Below are 19624 nucleotides of genomic sequence, written 5' to 3'. Positions count from 1 at the left end.
CATCGTTTCTTCTTCTTTCAAGGTTACAAAGCCACAGCTGGGTACTACACTTGTACTGTGCTGTGCAAAAAGTATGAACCAGGGAGGGACTGGAAATGGTGTGGCTAGCTGATTAAGCAAGTACCATCCTGAAACAGCCTTTGTTTCAAGTGATATTAAAATACTATTTCCATTCTTCTGCAATAATGGTAGAAATTGGGTCCAATGTCTTTCAGGCATCAAGTAACAGTAAATAGGTACAAAAATATGTCCTCTAACAGTTGCTGAAAAAGGGAAGGGTTTATCTGTTCTTGGCTGCAATTGGCAGCTAAGATTAGTAAAACGATCAATGCAAATACAGTACAAACATTTCAATAAAACTAATTCACAGACTCCCAGCAGATACTTTGACCTCCAAGTTCTGGAATGCAGCCATGTCATTGGGGCCTTGCAAAGGATGTCTGAGCAAACGTGTGTATGAAAAGCTGTAGAATCTTTTGCACAAAAGGGAAGCATGTTGAGTACATATCTGTGTTACTAAAAACTATATAACAGCTGGAATGCACATGATTGCTAGAAAGGTACAGCAGTTTGAACTGCAGAATATCTGATCAGAACTGAACCTGTCCAGGACTTGATATAATGGCTTTCCCCCACTTCCCTGTGGAATGCAATTTAATTGCTTGGCATTAATAGGTAAAGTAGGTTTGTCTAGTTGGGCTGTTCAGTGCTTTGGATTTGAAGGCAAAATGGTGTGATGGAAGACACAAATACGTGCAGCCCTGTAAAATGGCCCTTTTTTACAGGAAGCACATGGGCTCCCACTGAAGTTCTGTGCTGCACTATTTGGTATATAAAAGATGTGTAGCTTTGGTTTGTTTTTGGCATATAAGGTTGGCTAAAGTTGCAAGCTTGGAAGGTGCTCTTAAGCTGTTAGGAATTCCTGTTATTCCACCTTGGTTTATAGCTTTTGTTAAAATGGGTAGCTATAAACATGTAGAAATAATTGAGCTTTATGTTCCATGCATATAGATACGTACTGAAAATCTGTTAGCTTGATTAATACAACAGACCCATACAGTAGTCACCTTGTTTCACAACCCTGTGAGGTGAGTTGGGCTGAGAGAGCGTGACCAACCCAAGGTCACCCAGCCGGCTTTCATGCCTAAGGTGGGACTAGAACTCTGTCTCCTGGTTTCTAGCCCAGCACCTTAACCACTAGACCAAGCTGGCTCCAACAAGCTCTCAGTGTTACAAAGCCATGCAGTATTCAGGTCCATCAGTGAACAGAACCTCCAGCAGGGGTCCCCAGACACTACCTAGAAGCTGCCTCCATGCATCTGAGCAAACCAATGCAGCAGCCAGTTCACAAGTTAGCAGCCTAAAATAGCCTGTTCCTTTGTTTGTTTCTACTAGTCAGGTATATGTTCAGAGTGCAGGTTGCTAGAGATGGTCAAAAGCTGTTTAGTTAGGCCACCGAAATGGGTAAGCGTCAAGCAGAAACCCAAAGCATGTTTTGCTAGGGGTTTGCTCCATTGGAAGCAGCATATGGATTTCTAGCAAGCATAAGATGCCTCGTTGATACATTCCTGAAGCCAAGTACATTTGAGAACTTGGATGTCTCAATAACTGCTACTTACCCCAAGTCTCTATCTGTATATTCCCAGAACCTCCCTTAATATATCCCTCCTTCCCCTGAAAGGAACTTTGATTGATTGATTGAACTTAGCTAAAGAGTGCTACCAGATCCACCTGATTTAACTTGTGTGGGGCTGAGCAAAGGATGCCTGAAAAAGAGAACCAATTCTGGGCAGAAAATCTGGCAGGAATTCCGGCTAGGGTTCCCCATGTGGTTTCTGTCAAGCAACAAAAGAGAAGGGTTGGCCCCCCGAGATTGCCCCTGCACAGCAGGAATTTCTCTGGGGATCTCTTAATGAAGAGGTTCCTGCTTTGTAGCTTCCGTCGAAGCTGGCAATTTGTCTTGTAAAGACAGCAACGATCTGAAGGATTTGCTGGCGCACCTGCCTGACTGCAAAGGAATTGGGTGACTTGAGCATCGGTAAGCAACTGCTTTGGATCAGGGCCTACGTGGGATCTTCTTGTGGGTACTCCTGGCCAAGGGCCCACCGGGAGGAGGCTGGTTTATTCCCAAAATTGCCATGCTCGCCCCCCGCCCCCCAGTTCCAAAACGCCCTGGTGAGCATTTCCCTGCTATCTTCCTTCCACCCCAGATGCCTTGTCCCTTTGTGGTGGCCTTCCAAACAAAGCTCTAGGTTACAGCAACCCATATTTTGTTTATTATTTTGGGACCCAAAGGGCTCCTGGAGATAGGAACGATGGTAGAAGTTGGAGCTTTGCAATGCAACCTGCCAGTCTCTTAATTTTTACAGAATTAAAAATGAAGGGAAGTCAAGAGCTTGGCAATTTGTGGACTATCAGGGCCCCAAAGTAGCAGGTTGTCTTCTGCTTTAGAGGCCGTATTTACCATCCAGAGCCTGCTGTGTAGGTCATCCTAACTCAGGAATTTATCAAATTTGTCATTTTGTCTTTGAATTATGCACTTAAATGCAGCAAGAGAAAAACTAGCTGTGTTGGGCAGAGAGGAGAAACTTGCTAGAAGCAAACATCTGGTCCAGATCACCATAAATTCAAATTTGGATTTAGGGACCATTTATTGCAGCTGCCCTGATTCTCTTCTAGAAAGGAGCGGAGAGACATAGCAGAAACCCCACCTCCCAAAGCTATGGCCAGATCAGAATATGAGGTCCAGACTATTTTCTGTTTTGCATTGGAATGAATCAAATATATACATTAGATTCACAAATAAATTGGCACTGCCTGTGAAAGGATGCGTGCATTCCTGGAGAAAAACACAGATATTGGCTGATGTCACAAAGACATCAGTTGAGATTGAGACAAGTATAAATGCAAAAATGCCTATATTGAAACAGAACTATAGAAGGGAAAAAATCATTTTACTCAGTTAAAGACGTAACAGCAGATTTTGTGCATACCAAAAGAAGCACAATTATGCAGGAAATTCAGGAGAGGAAAAGACTCTAAATTATGCGTCCCAATCTGCACACTTTGCAGAGTAGCCGGTATAAGATTCTGAACTGTCTAATCAAGTTTATTTTTACTTTGAATACTCCCACCCATCAAATCAAAGATGCACATTCAAAGGCCCCAGGGCCTAATATGACCCTCAAAAGCCATGGATACAGTCCTTGGAATTCCTTCAAACGTTACCAATAAAGTTTAATTTTTAATTTTACCCCCCCAAAAAGGAAAATTACAATATAGATGGGAATAATATTACTTTAATTCTAATTCAATTTTCATGTAAACAAAATCACGTTGTTTGCCTTGGTCAAGCCTCCTTTGGGGTGTATGCAGGGCTGCAACTAGGGTCTGTGTCACCCGGGGCAAACATGGATTCCGCGCCCATTTTGGCGCCCCACCAGCGCGGCGCCCGGGGCACATGCCCCGGTTGCCCCCCCCCCCCCAGTTGCAGCCCTGGGTGTATGACACCGTCCCACTACAACTTTGCATGCCAGTGAAACATCCAATGCAACCCATCTTCCAGACTCAGGAACTGCCCGTTCCGTTCTTTTTTCTTCTGAAACGTCAGAAAATATTCGAATGCACAATGCAGAGAGAGGGAACTTCTAGGAGGAAGCCCACTTATATACAGGATTTTTTAATGCTTCTATAGTTACAGTATCCTACTTTGGACACATTCTGTGAAGACCCAGCTCTCTGGAGAAGGCTCTGATGCTGGGAAAGGTGGAAGGAAAGAAGACGACAACCAGCAGCAGCAAGACTCAGTAGATTGGAAGAGCTGAAGGCCAGGTTAGGGATAGATCACCGTGGAGAAAAATCTGTGTGGTTGCTAAGAGTTGACACCAACTTGATGGCACATAATCAATTAATCAACTTGAAGACCCAGCTCTCTTGAAAAGTCTATAATACTGGGAAAGGTGGAAGGAAAGAAGAGGACGACCAGCAGCAAGGGGGGATGGACTCAGTTACAGTGGCAATGGGGGCACCTTTGGAATTGCTGAGGACCAGGTTAGGGACAGATCAACATGGAGAAAATCTATGTGGTTGCTACTTGACAGCAAAAAAACAAAGACTTTTTTAAAAGACTGGAAGCCGCCTTGCCAAAAGAAGAAAAGACTCAGCTGATGATTTGGGGATTAGAAAGGGTGAAAGAGGGAGGGGAAGGGCAGAAGTCCAAATTCTATGTTTCCTTTCTTTTTTTCTTATTTCCTATCTTTTTTTCTTTTTTATATTTTTATTGCATTGTAAAATTCTGATAGATAGATAGATAGATAGATAGATAGATAGATAGATAGATAGATAGATAGATAGATAGATAGATAGATAGAAAACCACTTGGTGGCACATCATCCATCCATCCATCCATCGTATAAGCTGTCCTGAGCTCTTCGGAAGGGAAGGGTGGGTTCAGACTTTGCACGCAAATCCTGGGCTTAAGAGCGCCCACTTTTCTACAGAACATGCTATGCGAGGCCCCCGGAGCCGCTGCTTAAAAACTCCAGAGCCTGCGGTCCTCCAAGTTCTTCTGAACCAACCAACTCTGCTAACCATCTTCACCCACGCGGCGAGGCCTGGCGGGAATCGCAATCCTGCAAGACGTTGAAGGCTGCAGGTTTTCACCCGAGCGGGTTACGGTTGTATTTCACACGAGGTGCGCGTTTGTACTTCCTGGGGGCCACGTTGCAAGTTCCCGGAACCCTCCTCCCGCAGCTCGGCCTCGCGGAAGCCGAGGCTCTTTTGGCGCCAGAGGACTTGCCCAGCGAGCCCTTCATTGTGAGCTCCTTTCCATGGCAGACACCCAAAAGGCGTCGCTATGCAAGAACGAAAATGGCAAGATGATTAACGCCAGGCGGGCACATCCGGGAAGCCTGGCAGCCGGTGCCCAGGGCCGGGAGGGTGGACGGAGCCTGCTGGTATCGGTTCTCTCCGGTCGGTGGCCACTCCTGCCGGGCGTGGCGACGGGACGAGACCTCGTCTCGCCTGGAAGAATGGGGCATCCGTGGAAAGGAGGCGCCCCAGGGCCTCACACGGAGCAGGCACGGAGGAAGACGGGCCCTGGGGCCGCAGCCTCCCCTGGCCCGGCCAGACGCTTTTGATCCGAGCCCGGAGCCGGGTGCCGGCGCCCAACGCGCAGCCGCGAGCGAAGGCGCTTCAGCCGAGCACGCGTCAAGCCGCGGGACAATTAACCAGAGACAAGCGTGTCGTGGGAATCCGGCTTGAGGTACTCTTTTAATGCCCCTTTCCGAAAGCGCCGAAGGGCAGTGCTGCGCCCCTCCCGCGGCTGGGGGAGAAACCCGCCTCTGTGTCTTACGAGCGGGGGGTCCCGCATGCGCTCCGCTAGCGGGGGAAGAAAGCAACCGCCCAGCGTTCGGGTGGGCTGACTTCCGAGTAAACGGCAACACGTCCTGGCGGAGGGGCTGCGGCCCTCTGCGCGCTTACCAGGGAGTAAGTCCTGGCGCTGCCTGAGGACCTGGCTGCACGGGCAGCAGCTCGCCCCGCTCCGGCCTCCGGAGAGCCGCCCCGTCCGCGGCCCCTTTAACAGCGAACGGCCGGTTTTTCCCAGGCTCGCCCCCTTTCCTGCTGGTGGGCGCGGCCTTGCAGGCAGGCCTCGAGGGAGCCAATCGGAGCGCGCGGACGCAGCCGCGCTCCCGGAGTGGGGGTCCGAGCCGCCGCCGCTAATAGGTTGCCGAGGGGGCGGAGCCTGAGCCGGCAGATCGCGAGCCGCCGGGGATGACGGCGCGCCGGAGGGGGGGGCGTTCGCGCGCCGCCGCCGCCGCTGCCGGACAGGTATGCGAGTTCCCTCGTCCCCGTGTCGCCCGGTTCGTGGGAATGGGGCGGTATGCGCGATGGTGACTCGGAAGCCGGGAGCTCCGGGGCTCAGCCGCGCCTCAGGATGGCGGGTTGGAGGGTCCTTATCCTGCTGTTGCCCCGAGGGAGTTGAGGGAGCCGCCGCCGCGCCTGCCCGGACCTTTATATGTACGTCGGAAGAGACTGAGGAGGGAGCGGCGGGTGGAACTAACTGGGGCAAACGATCTCCCTGCAGAAGCTCCGCAGGTGCCTCGGCTTCTGCCGTCGTCGGAACCCGGTGGGGCAGACGCGTGTCCGGCAGGGTGGGCTTCCTCTCTCGTGGGAAGGGAGTGCGGGTTACCCATCCCTTCCTGATGAAGAGAGGCTCCTTCTCTTCTGTAAGCATTTTTGCTCTGACTTGGGGTGGTTAGAAGAACTTAAGGAGGGACTGACAGGTTGTTTGAACGCAGCCGGTGAGTCCGGCCCTGTCCCCGAGGTTGCCGAGCAAAAAGGCGTAGCAGGCAAGGAAAGTGGTGTGGTGGGAAGAGGAAAGAGAGCCCAAGCGCTAGTCCCTCTGTTCCCTTAAGGGAAGACCAGAAATGGTGGCTTCCCCCCAGGATCCTGGGACTGCCCTTACAGTTACGCCTGGGCGAGCTGGAGGGACTTGAGTTGGGCAGCGTCCAGACAGCCACCTCCTGCGCTCTTCTGCCCATTCTCTGCTTCATGCTGGGGTGCTGGGTTGGCCCCTTGTGGCTGCTTAATCTGACCCACCTTGGAGGGTTGTTGTGATCATAAAATAAGGACGCAAGTTTGGAATTGAGACGTGGCATGCAAAAGAGGGTTAATGGGCATGGGATGCTGTTCTGAGTCGGTTTTTGACTGGAACACCTTTTTGTTTATTTATTTGTTTGTTTTGTACCTTTGAGTTAATGTTGACTCCTGGCAACTGCCTGGACAAGTTCCTGCAGTTTTCTTGGCAAGATTTTTCAGAAGTGGTTGCCTGCTTCCTAGGGCTGAGAGAGGGGGACTGGCCCAAGGTTACCCAGTTGGCTTTGTGTCCAAGGCGAGACTAGAACTCACGGTCTCCTGGTTTCTAGCCTGGTGCCTTCACCACTAGACCATACTGGCTCTCTTATAAGCACCTTATAAACCTTGTAAAATAAGTAAAATTTAGTTTTCCTGGTACTGGGCTGGGGGGGTTGGGGAAACAAAGGTTGCCAACTTCTCAGCAAAACTTGGCTTCAATTTGTTTTGCTGGTTCTAATGGAGAGAGTTCCCTTCCTCCTAGCCCTTATTGGCAAAACTAAAAATTTGAACGGCTCTTTATAACAGGTTTCCGCAGTTTAATGCTGTCCGGTTGGGTGGGACAATGACTCCCTGCTGGTGAGTATTGGCAAATATTAAGGGTTGCATAGTCTCTGCCAGCTACATGGCCTCTTTTTAAAAAAAATTAGGTGGGCAAAAGAATGCTGAGCTCTTAATTACGTCCATAGCAGTCAGTTTTAGATGCCTGGCAGGGGTGTCTGCAGGGTATGGTCAAAAAAGTCAAGATGGAGGCCACAAGTGTCAACGAAGCTTTGCCTCTTTTTTATGTGCATTGCAAAGGTGGTTTTATTGGTGGGTCTTTATTTTAAATTCTGGACTTGTGTTTTATTGGTCTGAGACTGTAAATAAATGCAATTCAGACATTATGGGAGTACTGTACTTTCCCCAGTAGTTAAGAAAGCGAAGAGCTGTAGAGTTCAGCATCTGGAGTGGGGGGGTTCCCCATCAGTGCCCAAAATCTTACTCTGTTTTTTTATTTGCTGCATTGCAGTCAAAGGCATAGGAATGGGCAGGCAGGAAAAAAAAAGGAAGGTTATAAAATTTGGGGAAGCTCGCCTCCTCCTCCTTGCTGACAGCAAGGCCCCTTTAAATAATTTGGATGACACTGTCAGGGCATCTTCAAATGTTGGGTTCCATAGCAGTTCCTCCACTGTCACAGTTGGTGCTTCTCGGTCCCTAAAAATGGCATCCTATGGCCCGGTTGGGCATGGGAGAGAGGGTGAGCCACAGAATTGGCACAAGCCGTTTCTCCCTTCACAATCCCTGCTTTGTCCGCTGCTCAATTATCAACATGAATAAGGGAGGGGAGAAAGTATCCTGTTCAAGTTTTGGGAGTCCCAGTTCTGCTGGTGGGGGACTCTTGAGCCGGTCGAGCTGTTGTGGACACGGAGTGACTCCTGCGCAGCTTGGCTCAGCCTGGGGCTGATGGGCTAAGTTGCTCTGCTTTCTAGCAGTGCGCTTATGGCCAGCAATGGCCGTTGTCCTTGCCTTCTCTTGCCCCCCTCCTGGCTGAAGATGCTGTGTGCTCCTGGCAGACTTCAGAATAGGCTTTGTGAGTTGGTCGGGGGATCGACTCCTTTGCACAGGATTGGCTTGGCAGGGGTTTGTTTTGCAATTTTGCAACTCCATCTCTGCCAGTTAGGACAAAATGTCTGGTTCTTTTTCTCTCCCCCCTCCAAGTGTTCTCCTGTTGTGCCACTTGGGCATGTAAATTCATTGGGGCTGGTTTGTCTTTTTCCTGTTGGTGGAGAGAGAGAGATCTCTCTGGAGCAGAGAGGCTTTCCCTGAGAATGCCAGGAAGATGAGAAATTGGGACACGGCGCAACCTTCAAACTTGGGGGTGGCTGTGCAGGCTGGCATCAGCTTTTCAGATGGGGCTGTCTGCCTCCAAACACCTTGGCTGTTTGTGACTGCTGAATGTAGCTTTGTCTCTGGCACCACACCCAGAAGGGGTGGAAGCATGGCTGAGATGCTGCCCGTTTCACGAAATAAACTCTTCCCTTTTGACCAGCCGGATGTGAATCTTTGAGCCTGGCAGGGTGAGGGATTCTTGTGCCATCTTTCCTCTTCTGGAGGAACCCAGCAGCTGATCCCCTTTAAAGACAGTCAGAAATTTGGGCTAAGAAAAGGGCTGGGTCCCACTGGAAAAACACGTGTGAGCAAGGGTCCCAGTACAATCCCTGGACCGTGACTGTTAATCAGTGGGAAGTACAAATCGACAGTCTTTACACAGCGGGTTAAACCCTAATGTGCTTTTAGCTTCAGGCAGTGTGCAAATGCAGGTTTTGTGGCATGGTCAGCCACCCACGGCTAAAAAGAAACCATGGCTTGGTGTGAAGTATGAACCTAGCCAGTGTGTGGCCATGGATCAGCTCTCTGGCTTGGGGTGTCATGCTTAGCCATAATGTGGCTTGTTAGATTCTTTGGCTTACTATGTTGTTTTAACCAAGCCACTGCAAATTACAAACCTTGTTTATGGCTCCGTGCAAAGGTAGCCATTGGAGCAAATGTCAGCAACTGTGGTTAAGCAAAGGGGGGCTTACTGCAGTGGGTGAGGTGAGCTAAGCAAGGATTTTGTCGCAAAATGTGTACTCTCAGTAGTAGTGGTGTCTCCAGGTTATGGTTAACAAAAGATGGTGGCCCTGATGGTGCAATCAAAGTTTTGCACATAAAAAGTGGACAGAGCTTTGATTGCACCATCAAGGTTACTATCTTGAGTTTGTTGACCATACCCTACAGCAGTGTTTCTCAACCTTGGCAACTTTAGGATGTGTGGACTTCAACTCCTGGCTGGGGAATTCTGGGAGTTGAAGTCCACACGTCTTAAAGTTGCCAAGGTTGAGAAACACTGCCCTACAACCACTCTACTCCAGTAGTTAGATTCATTCTCTGCTGCCCCTTTACAAGCCTAATTGGAAAAGAAGCATGTCACTCTTCCTAACTGGGTTTCTGGCCAATCTGCACAACCTCAACATTGTACTGCCCCTGTTTGGAACAGAGTTTGGCAGAGTACTGTGTTTGCTATTCTCTCCCCCGCCTATGAAAGGAGCTTTTGAAGGTGGATTTTCTGAACTTGTACAAACAGTTTTGAATGGCATGGCGCTCCGATGAAACAGCCAGGCCGAGCCCACGGCAAGGAAATGAGATCACTCTAAAAAGGGGTCTGCATTGAGGGGAAGCGTGCATTGGCAGTGGGGAATGTAGTCTGATTGTAGCCCTCCTTTGTGAATTTGGAGTTTGCAGACTGTCATCAACCAAGCTTGACTGGGACTGTTTGGAGTGGGTGATGTCAGTTGCCTGCTGTGTGCCTGGGGGGGCAGGGTGTCACTTTCTGAGGAAGGACTCTTGCACCCATTCCTCTGTGCGTCACAAATGGGGAGCAGGTAGCCCTCTGATGTTGCTGGAATTCCCAGTGCTTCCACCCAGCCTGGCTCATAGTGTGGGCTGCTGGGAATTGTAGTTTAGCGACATCTGCAGGACCACAAGTTCCTCCTTGTATATTGAGCTATCAGCCCAAACCTCCCACCCCCTTTTTATGGCTTAAAAAAAAAATCAAGTATCAGCAATAGAAAAATATTCTATGCGTGAACAGGAAGGGTTTTTTCATTTCTGGATTGAAAGAGACCGCCTTGATGGGGGGGGGTGCCTTTGTGCGAAAGAGAGAGAAACAGATTATCAAGGTTATGCTTCTGATTATATTTTTAATCAGCTTTTTCCTCTCTGGTGCCTCGAGATGTGTTGAGTTTTTAACTCTTAAAAGCCACGCTGAGTGTGGTGGAGCAGAAGCCGAACACATCCACGGGCAGCAGATTGGGGAATGCTGATTGGCTGGATTCCAGCGGATCCTCCAGATTTGGAAGTAGAGGGGAAGAAAGTTTGAGGTGAAGCATCTCCTTGTGCACAGACTGTTACATTAGTAGCTGTGAAACCCCCACAACCGAGGACAAGGGTTTCTCAGGCTGAACAAAGCAGCCTTGTCCTCCCTTGTGAGGGGGAATGAGGTCAACAGATGTTAGTCTCCTAAATCAGGATGAACTTGCATTCTAGTGGGAAAAAAAAATCTGTCGTCATTTAAGCCTCGATATCTCTCTGAAACACTCCATGCCTTGTTTGGATTAGGGTAGGATGCAGAGCTAAGAGCCAAACAGAACATTTTCGAGTCCTTTTGAGCTCATGATGTGCATGTCCTTGTACCGGACATTTTATAAATTTAGTTGAGATGCCATCAGCGCTGCTGGAATTAATCGGAACCCCTATCAACGAAGCTAGGTTTGAAACCAGCTACATTCAAGATGAGGGGGCTTAACCATATAATTTAACTAGAATTTTAAACAATTTTTTGTGGAATAAACCCCAGTAGCTTGTTGCACATACAACACGATGCCAGAAGTCATGGTTTACAGATCACAACAGCCACTTCTCACATCAGACTAAGCTAAAACCAAGCAAACTATATTAAGTGCACTTCATAAATAAAGATGGTTTTGCAGCCACGAGGATTACACTGTTGTGTTACTTTCCCCCCTTTTGTTATTTCCCCCTTTTAGTTAGCTGTTTCCATCTCAGGATAGCTAATGGTGATTAGTGGAAATCATAGCTGTGGATTCAGTTCAGGTCTTGATCCTGGCTTGAAGATTGCTCAGTTTGCAGTAAACTGAACAGTCCTCGTCTTCTCCCAAAAATGGTGGAGAAAGAGGCCTGAGAGCCAAAAGTTTGCCGCTCTTGAAATTGCAACCGGTTGTTTGTCCTTCTGGAAGCGAGCACCCACGTGTATATTCACGCCTTGCCCCAGGCTCTGAGATTCATGGGATACAATGAAGTCACCAAAGTACCTTTGGTTGGTATGCAAAAAGAGCCGGCCCTGGCTAATAAAATTGCAGTACGATGAGGCAAAGTTCACATGAAAGTGTTGTTTATTTGTCCAGTCGCTTCCGACTCTTCGTGACTTCATGGACCAACCCACGCCAGAGCCTCCTGTCGGTCGTCACCACCCCCAGCTCCCCCAGGGACGAGTCCGTCACCTCTAGAATATCATCCATCCACCTTGCCCTTGGTCGGCCCCTCTTCCTTTTGCCCTCCACTCTCCCTAGCATCAGCATCTTCTCCAGGGTGTCCTGTCTTCTCATTATGTGGCCAAAGTATTTCAGTTTGGCCTTTAATATCATTCCCTCAAGTGAGCAGTCTGGCTTCATTTCCTGGAGGATGGACCGGTTTGATCTTCTTGCAGTCCAAGGCACTCTCAGAAGTTTCCTCCAGCACCACAGTTCAAAAGCATCGATCTTCCTTCTCTCAGCCTTCCTTATGGTCCAGCTCTCGCAGCCATATGTTACTACAGGGAACACCATTGCTTTAACTATGCGGGCCTTTGTTGTCAGTGTGATGTCTCTGCTCTTAACTATTTTATCGAGCTTTGTCATTGCTCTTCTCCCAAGGATTAAGAGTCTTCTGATTTCCTGACTGCAGTCAGCATCTGCAGTAATCTTCGCACCTAGAAATACAAAGCCTTTCACTGCTTCTACATTTTCTCCCTCTATTTGCCAGTTATCAATCAAGCCGGTTGCCATAATCTTGGTTTTTTTGAGGTTTAGCTGCAAGCCAGCTTTTTCACTTTCTTCTTTCACCTTCATCATAAGGCTCCTCAGTTCCTCTTCGCTTTCAGCCATCAAAGTGGTATCATCTGCATATCTGAGATGGTTAATGTTTCTTCCAGCGATTTTAACTCCGGCCTTGGATTCCTCAAGCCCAGCATGTCACATGATGTGTTCTGCGTACAAGTTGAATAGGTAGGGTGAGAGTATACAGCCCTGCCGTACATGAAAGTATCAGGCAGGAAACTAAAAATATTCCATCTGGGTGAAAGAATCCGTGTGACGCTTGGAGAGGGAATTCACATGGCGCAATAGTTCACATGGTGCTGCTGGAGAGAGTCAGGAGCAAAAAATTCTGGATACGCTCAGAATTGAAAGACCAGGGGACTGTGTGTAAAGTTAGGGTATTTTTACTAAAGAATCTTACTACAGGGTTTTTGTTTTGTTTTTTTGTAGGAATGTATGTATATCCCATTTTCCTTCCATCATGGAATTCAAGGTAGGAGAAATGAACCCCAAGTTAGGATTCATTGATCTGGAAATGATGTGGGTTTGCTGATTCCAGTTTCTCTGTTTTCCTCCGGATGATGCTGAACCTGGACTGTTCCATTCCAAGGCCTGTTTGGTTGTTTCTAGGAATAAGTTCTCCAGTTCAAGGGGCTTGGGGACAAAACACATCTGTTCAGGGTCTGGCCACCGTCAGGCCATTTATAAGCTGGAAGTGCTTCTGCAGATGTTTGAGCAATGGTCTTTCCCATCCTCTCCTGCCTTGATCTTTTTCATTGGAGATTCCAGGAATTCTGGCCCATACTACATGCAGACCCAGTGCTCTGCCTTTGAGCTATGGTGAATGCAAGCTTTTTAAAACTCTTTTTGGTCACCTCACTGCACACAGTCCTTTCAGTGCCTTGAAAATTACAGGTACTGTAGTCCTCATTTAGCAACCACAATTGGGACTGGCAACTTGGTCATTAAGCAAAGCAGTCACTAAGTGAAATCACACCTATGCTTATGAACTTAACTTCGACTTTGCTTTGCCTTACAGACCTGCGAAGGTCGTAAATGCGAGGATTGGTTGTAAAGTTACTTTTTCATCACCGTTGCTAAACGAGGATTACCTGTAATGCCTCGAAAGACACCACAACTACCAACTCACCATGCCTATGTTGTCATGCAAAGCTTTCTTCTGCTTTAAAGAGGCTCATACCAGGTGATCCTGGTCCAGCTAGTCTGGGAGCTGAGTCTTAAAGTTGCTACAGTTGAGAAACGCTGATCTAGCTGTTAGGGCCTGGTTCAGACCACATACGAAGCCATGATACGCTTTGTTGGGTCTGGTTGAGGGCATGATGTCAACCCAGCCCCTGTGATTTATTAATTGAGCCTCTAACAAACCATTACCTAGCCAGAGGCATCAGCACAGCCCGAGTTCTCCTGGGGCCAGCCTCTTTCTTCACCAGCCTACTTTGTTTACTGGGCACCAACCCAAGTCACAGGGCGACGTTTCTTGCGCACCTGGAAGGTATGCAAGTGCTCACCTTAAGTGCTTCCAGCCCACCCTCAACTTTGGGGCTCTTACTTAAAGACCGGGCTGGCCCACATCGGCTGGGGGCTGGTGAAAGTTCCAGGTGGAAGGAGAACCGTTGAGAACCCCTGGTGGGTGCTGCCAGGACCATGTAAATGTTGCCACGTGGATCTTCTTGGGATAGAAATCTCGTGTCAAATCCTTCTATGTTGGCTTGCTGCCTAGGAAAGGCGCAATGGATCTTTTGTGGTCAGGGAGCTTACTTATAAGCAGTCAGCTGTGAATGCGGCTTTGTTTAACTTTTTCTAAAAATACCAGGAACCGAGGAAGCCTCCAGGTGCCATGAATAGGGTCTAAGAGCTAAACAGCAGGAAAGCAGCCTTTATGACCCCCTCTTGCCCCCCTCCTTGATTTAAAGCTGTAGAATGGGGATAAGCAACCTTTCTCTTTCCTTCTGGGGGCTGAATTAATTATCCGAGGCTTAGCACAACGTTTTTTTTCTTACCTGCCCCCCCCAAGGGGAAAATTGCACCTCCCCTTATTTCCTGGTTTCAGCAGCACAATCTTGGGGGGCTCCACAAAGCTCCCAGCACCATCCCTGCCCTCTTCGTGGCTTTAGCTTCTCTGTTTAACTTAAACAGCTTCTGGAATTTGTGCAACTTGCCTGCCTTGTTAGGCGCATAGCAACAGAGAAGAATTGTCCTATTCCACAACTTTGCTTCCCTTTGTTTTTAATGAGAGGTCCCAGCAATGAACGTGGGACCTTGTTTATGCAAACATGTGCTCTACAGCTGAATTGTCACCTTCCCCTTTGGCTTCTGAAGCATCAGAAATGGGTAGGATGGAAGATAGATTGGTGCAGTCTCAGGTCTGGAAGGGCAAACTGAGAAATCTTAGATTTAATTTGTATCTAGTTTATGAAATAAGGACCTCTACCTCTTGGCTGCCCCTTATAACACAACCTTTAAATTGTTTTAGTATTTAAGAAATTCACTAAAATGGTGGAGAAATGCTGCAGATGTTCAGGGGAAGGGCTACATAAATGCAAAGTCTATTATTTGTTCTTATAATATGAACTCCCTGTCATCCAACACAGTTGCTGCCCATTTTTCACCAGAAGGGACTCAGTGAAAATTTTCTCTGGCTGTGCAAAAACATTTGAATCCAAAAAAATTTGGGTTTGGAACAGAATGTTCTTATCCCACCGGAAGAGTTCCAGTTGTGCTCCATCCATTTGGGAAGAGTTTTGAGCTCTAAACTGCTCTATTTTGAATCTGAAAGTTACATTTTGAGCTTGGAATTCTTCTGGAATATTTGGAACAGCAATGGTGATTTCAAACTTGGGCTGTTCTGAATTCCTAACATTTTGGATACTGCTAGTGTTTTGTTCCAATGCATAGATCCAATGCTATAATATTCTAAGCCCAAATGAAGGTTATAAGTGTTGAGTGTTATTTTGGTGGGTGGTATTTTATTTTTATTTTTAATGGCTCTGGGTTCCCTGCACCCCTCCCCCAATAACCTGCATGTTGTTATAATTAGATGCTATGTCCAAACCCAGAATTAAAACACGTCTCATAAACTAAATGTTATTTTCATGTGGATGGATTCAGGACATGGATTGTCAGTTGCTGGCTGTCCCTGTCAAACTTTATTCTCTGTTGTCTGTCTGTAATGAGAATATTGGATTTTTATCCCTCCTCTATGGAGCAGGTATGCGCTGGTTCACCAATGGAAACCAGGTGTGTGTTCTTAACCTCCCAGTTTCCTCTTGCTAAAAACGTGCCGACTGGTGAGCAGCTTAAGGAGATCACCTTGGTCCTGCAGGCTTGAAGGCTGACCTGCTAAGAATGCTTCATTCCTCAGTTGCCAGCTTCCTGGTTTGCAGCTTGCCTAACTAACTCAGCTTCTCAGCTATAGCTCGAGCAGTTGAGTCCAGGGACCGAGTGAGGGATGGCAGCACAACGTGCCTCAATGTGGGGCCGGTAAGAAATAGCACGTGGAAGGGGACCTCTTCAGCTGCTGTATGTTTCCAAAATTCCCTAGGGTTGAAATTCAGAGAGATTTCTAGTTGCAGAGTGTCTTGCTTGGCTCCAGGTTGCAGCGATTGAATGAATTAGCGAATCAGAGCACACTGCAGCGGGTGAAAGGCAGAAGACCAGGGGGGAATAATGGGCTGACTTTGGGCAGCATGTTTGCAATGTGCCAGACTAGGCGAAGGGGTTCGACATTTTGCGAAAAACCCAGTGAGTGTTTTCAAATGTTATGTGGAACGGTCATTCTGTTACGCAAAAGCCCTGGGTTTTATTATAGGCAAATGCAGCAATTAATCTGGGTTCACGGGTAAGGCATTTTATGTGAACCCAGGTTTCCTGTTGCACTTTTAAAGTTGTACTAAGAACATCTTTTAACTTTTGCTTAAGTATGTATGGAAATAGATGCCAGGAACTCTTTCACTACGTTGGCAAGGGGTTCAGATTTACACTTTTAAGCGTAGCTTCACCCTTGATGCAATCTTGCTTGCTTGGGGTACAGGTTTAAATAACTGGCAATGGACTGGCAGAGCTCCCCCCAGGCAGTCATGGGAGTTGTGCCCGTTTGTTTGGTTTTTTTACTTTAAATTGTTCCTTCTAGAATGGGAGAAGGGAGGCTGGGCACTGATCCTGCTCCTTCCCTCTGGACGTTCCACATGTTCTCTTCATTTTTATTGCAGCAGAATCCCACCCTTGCTGGGCTGGCCATTCCCTCTCCTGATCTGCTCTTGAGAAATACCAGCTTTAAAATGCACTTGAGCAAATCTTGCCTTTGTGTGACAGAAGCCGAAAATCCCCTTAAGGCTGAGCAGGACTTCTGTCCCTGCGCAGCTCCTGGCAATGGCCCTGAAGTTCGACAGTCTCAAGGGGGCCAGACTGGGAAAGGCCATCCTAACCCACTGGGTACCGGTGAATCCTTCCAGGGTCTCCGCTGTGCTTTCGCTGGGTTTTTCCGTGGGTGGGTAGAGTTTTTAGGGGGGGGGACATCTGTGATTTCAGCAGGTGGTCTTTTTGGGGTGGCTCACATTGACAACAAATAGTCCATAAAACAATTCAGCAGAATAGCTCCCTAACAAGAAAATGGAAAGAGAAAATGAGGGAGAAAATAAAACTAAGGTCAGGGGGAAAACATCTAGCAGAAGACTGTCTGCAACATGCAAATTAATTCAGTGTTCTGGGTTGAAAGGGCCATCGCCCACAATCTTGGTCCTGTTGGGGTCCATCTTCCATCTGTTTCCCTTTTTCAACATTTATTTGGCTGTAAGTTCCACACTGAGATTTCTGGCACAGAACGCAGAGCAGCAGCTTCTGGATACAATATCAGTAGAGGGGTTTTGTGTGTGTGTTTTTAAGTGTCGCACGAGTCTCCTTGGTTCTCTGTAGTGCAAGGCCACAACAAAGAATCCAGTCTGGGCCCCAGGAAAAGCTGCTTCTGCTCTGAATTTTGGCTTTTTTTATCGCAGGGCGGAACAAAAATATGAAAGGACTCTTCATGTCTGGCAGAGTTTAATCCAGGAACAGCCCAAGTTCTTTTGTATTTTGCAAAGAAAGAAGCGGAAGCGAAAACATTTTATCGTATTACAGTAGGATGGGGCGCTGTGGCCCAGTTGCACTGCGGCGTTGGCTTTCAGTGATTTTAGTGCCCTGGAAACGCATTCCTCTCCTGGGGCTGTCATGCCAAACAGAGCTTCCAAAAATAACTAATGCAGATCACACTTCAGACCAGGAAATCAGCATGAAAGCACTGACTTTTCCCCTCTGATGCCATTTTTCTTGCCTCCTCACAAGGTCATATTTGTGAGATTCTAGATCAGTTTTTCTCAACCTCGGCAACTTTAAGAGTTTGGACGGCAACTCCCAGAATTCTGGGAGTTGACGTCCACACAGCTTAAAGTTGCCGAGGTTCCGAAACATTGATCTAGAGGGTGCTGGTTGGGAAAGGCTAACTTAAGAACTGCTTTTTGAGCTGGAATACAGGTCTGTGTTTTATTTCTTCACTGCAACAGTCAACACCCAGAATTCTCAGCAATGGCACACTGGCTGGGGAATTCTGGGAGTGGAAGTCACTAGTCATTCATTAGTTCATTCATCAAATTTATACGGCTGCCCATCTCACAAACAAGTGACTCTGGATGGCGTACAACGAGGCTAAAAAACAATATATATAAAATTATTGTTATTATTATCTTTAAAAAACACAAGTCTAAAAAGAGGACAGGTACTTAATAACAATGGAGCCACTTCAGTATCTAACCATTCCCCTGGGGTCCCCAGCCTTTTAGGAAAAGCTGGGATATTGTTTAATATTCTTGCCCTCCCATACTGTAGCCCCATAATCCTTAGGGGAGGGAAGGGGGAATGTATATCCTATGGAGTCCTTGGTGCTCTCTGAGCCTTGTTGTTTTCTTGCAGACGTTTCATTGCCAGACTGGGCAACATCTTCAGTGTGAAGAGGGAGTGGGCCTTGCTCTCAGTTTATATACCGTGGCTTCCCTGCTTGGTTGGTGGGGGTGTTGTTCTCTCCCTGGGAGTTCTCACAACAGCCCAATCAACGAACTCCCAAGGAGAGAACAACACCCCCACCAACACAAGCAGGGCAAGCCACGGTATATAAACTGAGAGCAAGGCCCACTCCCTCTTCACACTGAAGATGTTGCCCAGTCTGGCAATGGAACGTCTGCAAGAAAACAACAAGGCTCAGAGAGCACTGAGGACTCCATCGTTCAACCCTGAGCTACAAATATTTGCTTCAACTGGTAATGTATATCCTCTTCCCTCAAAAGCTACAGGATGTGGCCCTCCCCCCCGCCCTGCATCCATTGCGATTAAACGTAAGTCTCACCTATAAAACCACTTCAGGTTGTGGCTCACAATTTTCCACCTGTTGTCTAATTTCCAGTTTGCAACTGTCTCACACCGCTTTGATTCCAGTCGTTTGCTCACATCCTGGCCCAGGAAGATGGACTGAGCAAGTCTGGCCCAATCTTTCCAGCCTCCACTTACAGGATGCACTGGGCTCTTCCCATTGATGCAAGTAGCTAAAATTAGCAGCGGGGTGGGTTGATCCCAAAATAGCTGCAAGAGTTCCAAGAAAAGGCTCATTGCTTAAGATCAAAAGCCTTTTGACCTTCTTCCTCTCACCAGCTCCTTTCCATACCCACGTTATGGAGATTGTATCAGATATAGATGAGTTTCTTGTGTTATCCGGGCTTGAAATCAGCACTCTTTTTAAAATTGCTTTGCTAAATAATCTCTGACCTTTTAGCCAAGGTGACAATGGGTTTGCGATTTTTTTGTGGCCTGTGCAGTGGTGCCCCTAAATCTTGGCTGCCCCAGGAATTACAGGAAGCAAATAAGAAACATTCGTTTTCCTTTTCCTTCCCGTCCCTGTTTTCCTTTTATGTGGTGTCATTTTTCTTGATTATGAACCTAAGGGCATGGGACATTTTCTGTAGGAGAAGGAGCCTCTTTGGCTGAGAGGTGTACGTGCATTTGATTGTACAAAGTGGTGGGTGCCTAATGGTTTAGATGAAAGAGAGGAGATTGATAATGATCCAGACAGGCTTGAGCAGTGGGTGAAACAAATAGGATGGAATATAACAGGGAGAAATCTAAAATTCAGCATCTGGGTTGGAGAAACCTAAGGTACAAGTATAGGATGGGACAGACCTGGCTTGGCAGTAATAAATTTGAAAGTGATCTAGGTGTCCTTGTTGATAACAAAGCAAACATGAGCCCACAGTGTGATGTAGCTGCAAAAAAGGCAAATGCAATTTTGGGTTTGGAGCATAAGAGAGTCATTGGGAAAAAAATCAGGATTCTAGGAG

The 19624-nt window shown here is 47.4% G+C and overlaps 1 protein-coding gene across 2 annotated transcripts in view; it reads left to right on the top strand.

Annotated features, from left to right (window-relative positions):
- Positions 1–5211: 5211 nt before the first annotated feature.
- GRAMD2A (GRAM domain containing 2A) overlaps positions 5212–19624 on the top strand; it is a 47031-nt gene continuing 32618 nt past the window's right edge. The window contains exon 1 of one of the 2 annotated variants that reach the window (XM_063314173.1): positions 5212–5263. The gene's annotated coding sequence lies outside the window, so the exon portion shown is untranslated. Of the gene's footprint in view, positions 5264–5975; positions 6019–19624 lie in introns of those variants that run through there. The other variant, XM_063314172.1, reaches the window with a different exon arrangement.

The sequence above is a fragment of the Candoia aspera genome, chromosome 13, assembly GCF_035149785.1.
Source record: "Candoia aspera isolate rCanAsp1 chromosome 13, rCanAsp1.hap2, whole genome shotgun sequence".
NCBI lineage: Eukaryota > Metazoa > Chordata > Lepidosauria > Squamata > Boidae > Candoia > Candoia aspera.
The sequence above is the reverse complement of the archived record's forward strand: the minus strand, read 5'-3'. Positions and strand labels throughout refer to the sequence as shown.